Raw genomic sequence first — 6101 nt, 5'->3', positions numbered from 1 at the left:
TAAACTAGAAGAGAGCTTGGGTTCAATACTACATAACAACAATTTCAAGCAGAGAACTTATATTTTGCAAAAATATTGGATTGAGGGTCGAATCCCCAACCTAAAGGAGCAAAATCGGGCGTTGAACCAACACGCCAAGCGACATTCAGTTTCAAGGTGTCATTTCTTTCAATATATCTTTATCCAAATTATTAGTATATATGCTTAGTAAAAAAAATCCGACGAAGCGGTGTCGCTTGACACCCCTTCGTTCAACGTGGATCCGCCCCCAACGTGAGGTGTTAGTTGGGATATTTAGCTGAAGTTTGAGGGGTTAAAATGAACTGATCATATAAATAAGTGAATCATTAATTCACTCAATCATTAACAATGTGTGCACCTAGAGGTGTGAGATGTTTGTGATTTAATAGGTGTAAAATAATAATCATAGGTATTTTGATATTGCTTTGTCATTAAAATTTCTCATTTGATCTCTATAACGGGTTAATTTATTGGAAGAATTTGCTACACACCTAATGTAATACTCCCTACAATAGCATTAACTATTCATGTACTTTTTTTTTCCAAATTAATTAATCCATACCCCATAGTAATACTTATCAATTCCACTGAAGGAGTTGGAAAGTTTTGTTCGTATGAAAATTCACATTGAGAATAGATGTCTCTCCAAGTTTGTCCGAATTCATCATTTTCCTAAAGAAGCTGGGGGTCGCCTAAAAGCCAACTTCATTTTTCTGGTACATTTTTTGATTGTTTTTCTTCACATAGTTAATTTTACTCTTAAATTTATGGATTTGGTTGTTTTTATTTTAGTTGAAAACTGAGCTTGAGTTGGTGTACATTGCCATGAAGTGCTCGTGGATGGGTTAGATCACCCAAATTATATAAGCCTTACATAGTAATTAGTACTATCATTTAATTTCATGATGGTGAAACGTCATTAACTAAAACTCAAAGTTTTCAGGTAGATCAAGAGATGTACAACGACCCACTATCTTGTGATTATCTCGTTATTGCGTTAAAACTGCACGGGACAAATGACAAATATGAGATCTTAATACGCTATTTGAAGGAAGTAGTTGGGGGTGATACTCAAATGGCTAAATTGGAGTTGTCTTGGAAGGACTCTACTTTGACTTAGAGCGGGTTATGATAACCCCTATAATTTTCTCATCCTTCTTCGTATTAAAGTGGAAATTCTTAAATGATGATAAGACAACAAAACAAAGGCAGGCGACCATATTATCATGTGAGCTTCAAAAAGCATCTCAATGAATTTAGTGATCTAAAACCAACTTTTAATAAGTGGTCTTAAATATGCTCCATGTAAATACACACGAAAATAATACTTAGTAATTTAAAGTTGTCTTTTTATTCTAACATATTACTTATTTTTTAGTATAATATTTTAAAACACATCAAGCGTTTAACTTCACATAGTGATATTGCTATTATAAAAGTAATGATTAATTCTAGTTTATAAGATGTTAGACATTTGTTTGCAACACATTACTTTGGATGTTATTATAAAAACTTTATTTATTAATATGAATATTTGAATTCTTTCATTCAAAAGTATAGAATATTTCTGGTGAAAAATAGATACTTAGCTTTCTTTCTTTCCTTTTTAATAAATTTGTACCTTTTTCTTCTACAATCTTCAATATTATTTTAAGTTAATTTTTTTTTATATAAAATTCACTAATAATGTTTTTGGGGGCCCCGAAAGTATGTGAGCTTAAAGCAAACGTTTTACAACCTTCACCCTTAAGCTATTCTTGAAGAGCTCTTAAAGGCAAAAAAAAAAAAAAAAAAAAACTCTTATATTAACTATTTGACTTGATTCTTTAAGTGGAACTCACTGCCAGCACGTATTAAAAGACAAAATCAAAATTTCATATTACAGTCAATTAGAAACTCCTTTAAATGGTCTTGCCACTTGAAATAGTATCAGGGAAACTACATTCTGACGTTTATCAACTCGGAATTTGATTCATTAGCAAAGCAGTAGAAATCACCTCAGGCCACTCGAGTATAAGATGTTGGCATTTTTTTTTTAATTTCAGAAAGTTCCATATTGTACGGACAAGGAGTCCTCTTATCCCCTAATGACTCTTTTGCTTTATATTTTAAAAAAAAAAGGCCAAGTCGATGTCATCCACTTTGAACGGCGACTAACATATAAAGCTACCTGGTAGAAGTAAAACAATCTTTTATGAATTAAGCTAGTCAGCGAAGAAGCATAATTATACTACTCTATTATTACTTACCATCAAATAGCAATGTTGAAAGTGTGTTAATGTAGAAAAAATTACACATATATTTAGCTGGACCGCATATGAGTCATGTGGCAGAGTTGGAATTTAATAGGCATTTGGACATGCAATTTAAAATTATGATTTGGACATGCGATTTCATCCCATAGTTTGATAACATAGGATGAAATTCCAAATTATTCAAAAATGCATAATTTGAGATTTCAAATCATGTTTTCAAACCATGTCCAAACGACACCTATTAATTATAGAACAGGAGCTACTTTTGTTGAAGATTCTAGTTCTAGTGGAACAGGAGGAGCTCTTGGTCGTATAGCTGTCTTACAATAGACAGCAAATGCAATACGTGTTAGCTACTCAAGTAGGACATAAGCGAAAATCTTTTTCTTATTTTTAAGGTGACCAATTACTCAGATATCTTGGCTAAATGCTCACTTTGAGTCTTCAATTGGTGAAAAACCCACAAGTTTTGAAAAAATTGGAAAAATGTCCACTTTTTATGACATCAGTAAAAGAAGTTTAAAACTTTGTCAAACCTAGCACCAAAGTCTTGAAAATAATAGAATAGTTCGCTTAAACATACAAAATACTGTAGTTCTCATTCTCATAGTTTTTAAAAACCTAAAATTAAAAATCAATTTCTTAACTCCAAAAGCTTCAAAAACTCACGTTTTTCTCTCTTTTTCAAATTCCTTTTTTGATGAAAAATCCAGTTTTCATAGTAACACCACTTTCCAACAACGGAAAGCTTCTCTAGTTTGGTCATTGTTATCCCTCGCTCTAAAGATGAAAATATAATGTGAGGGAGCATTTCCCCTTAAATGAGTCTTACATGACACAAATTCAAATTAATCAAACCCTAATATAGATACGAATAACGGATGAGAAATCAAAACGAAAATTAGTACAACCCACCAAATTTACAAAACCTCCCCTATGCCCATCTTTCTTGTAGCTCAATTATTCCCAATTCCCGTTTCATTTGCTCATGTACCATCGTTCCAATTCAACAAGGCCAATTGTTTCTCATTTATTTTACCTACTTTACGACTACAATCTCCAAGTTACGAGTTGGTGATGGAATTAGAGCAAATGTAATTTTTTCAACAACAATTTAATTCTTTTATTACGTTTTAGTTATAACTTTCTCAAAACTATATTTTAGCTTAATTCTAGTATAAATTTGAGCTTGACTCGTTTACTTAATTAATCAATTAGCGAACTTAGCTTGGTTATTAAAAAATCACCCACTTTTCACTTAGAGTTTACACATTTGACATCACCATTCACCGATCATTAGTAATTCAATGAGAGATCATTTGATTTAAAAGCATACGTGTTTTTTTTAATTTAAAATGATGTTTCATTTGTTTGGTAAGTATTGAACAAAGTATATTGAATAGGTATTTAATCCAATTGACAGTACATTTGTCGCTTTCTAAATTCTAATTTTCTTTTATGTATATATATGTCTGCTATTACAGATACTTTTAATCACGTGACGATGTTATTGAACTGGATATTCCTAATTTGTTTAATAAAAGAACAAGTAAACTCATGGAAGTAGTAAATGGTTAAACATATTATTTTCTTAACAAGGAATCACTGTGGATAAAAATGATTTAAATTAATAATATTTATATAAGAATACAAAGTAGTAATAACAAACAACAAGAGTTCTAGTGGAGTGGTAAGTACTTCTTTCAATTTATCCTTAACTCAGAGGTCTCAAATTCGAGTCTTGAGTCTAGAATCATGTTAGTTATGAAGCACTTTGACTTGCCTACGAATTCAAATTTAGTCGGTGTTACCCAACAACACTTGGATGGATAAAAAATTTAGCCCAACCATGGTGGATGCGCGCATTGTGGGAGTGCCACCACGATTTCATCACATTCAAGATTCCAATTTAAATGCCAACGCACCCATGGTGGGTGTGCATATATCTTCATAATCAAAATTCATGGAAAACACACCCACGTTGGGTGTTATTTCTTGATACCACATTGTGGTATTGTGGTGACAACTATTGCGTTGTGTCTGATAGAATAGGGGGCAATTGATTTTTAGCTGCTCGATGTGGGATATTTTCAGCAGTACTTATTTTTGGTAAACTATCAATAATGTTAATTAAATTCCATGTTTTCTGTAATAATAAAATTAATAAAAAGGTTTTCGTCGTCATTGCACCAATTCCTCCATCCGTAGTGTATCTTTTCGGTTTTTCATCCGGCACATGATTCGTTCCAGGGCTCTATTAATTTGGATTTGCACTAAAAAGTCCCACTTTGGAGTAAATCGCTTTCTACTAAAGACGGCATTTTTTTAAGAAAAATCCGAAAACTCTGATTAAGCATGAAAGTGGAAGTGGAGCCAGAATTTAAAGTTTTGAATGCTGAACTTGGCACAGAATCCATAGCTCGTCTTAGTTACTGGGTTCTCAATTAAATATTTATACACAATTAATGATTTTTTTTTAAAATAGTAATACAGAATTTAAGCTAAAATAAATTGATTCTTCCGGACCCATACTTGGTATAGTAGCTTCGCCCCTAGACGAAAGCGTAGTTACCACTCCACCACAAGATGTGATGGTCATCCAGGGTATACTTGTGCTTATTCTACTTTGTTCCGAGTTAATTCTTTTAATTTCTATTTACTTTTTTTTTTTTTTTTTTTTGTCTAAGGTATGCCACTGGAAAATTGAAAAAAGGAGGAGTGAAATTCCGAGTTCTGAAATTATATGATGCAGATGGCCAAGTGAAATTAAACGCTTACAACAAATAAGTTGAAGACAATAATTAAACTTGAAAATGTTCTCCCTTTTAAACCTGTGACCAAGGCTTAAGCATTCGATAAGTGAAGTTGGGTTGAAGACAATAATTGATATACTTGCCGTAATAAAAGCCAGATGGTAATATTATTTACCTCAATGAGAGATCATTTGGTGTACGGTGCTTTTTAAACGTAAAACAATATTCACTGTTTTGGTATTAAACAAAGTAAATTGAATCGATATCTAATCGAATTATAACTGACAGTACATTTATCGCTATATAATTCTTTTATGTATAAATATGTTTATTACAAATACTTTTAATCATGTGACGATGTTATGGAACTGGATGTTTTCAATTTTATGAATAAAAAAAAGTAAAGCCGTTGAAGTAGTTAATAGTCAGATGCCCCCTCAATGTTTGACCAGTTTAATTATGACGCACCCAATCTTTGCGGGTGTTCTATTACCCCCTGATCAATTTAAAAGTGGAATAATTTGCCCCTGAAACGCTATGCCCAGATTTTAAGTATGCAGTGAAATACACGCGCCAACCAGCATTTAACACATGTATTTTTTATTTAAATCCGTTTTTTTTACTAATTTTTCCCTAAGTGTTCTTCTTTCTAACATACTTCCACCATTTATCCACCATTAAACAATTTTAGAGCTCCAAATTGAAGAAAAATAGAAACCCACTTTCCCTAAGTGTTCTTCTTTCTAACATACTTCCACAATTTTTCCACCATTAAACAATTTTAGAGCTCCAAATTGAAGAAAAATAGAAACCCATTTTCCCTAATTGTTCTTCTTTCTAACATACTTTCACCATTAAACAATTTTAGAGCTCCAAATTGAAGAAAAATAGAAACCCATTATTCAAAGGCTACCAAAAATCAATAGACAAAGTATTGGTTCATTGAGAAAACTTTGCACTAGCTTAAATTAAAAAAAAAAAAAAAAAAAAGAAAGTCGTCGGAGTTGAAGAGGGAGATGACGGAGGTCACCGGATTATTTCATTTTTTTAATTCCTTTTTCATGTCACAATT

This window comes from Lycium barbarum, chromosome 2, assembly GCF_019175385.1.
Source record: "Lycium barbarum isolate Lr01 chromosome 2, ASM1917538v2, whole genome shotgun sequence".
NCBI classification, from domain to species: domain Eukaryota; kingdom Viridiplantae; phylum Streptophyta; class Magnoliopsida; order Solanales; family Solanaceae; genus Lycium; species Lycium barbarum.
This window is presented reverse-complemented; position numbering follows the sequence as displayed.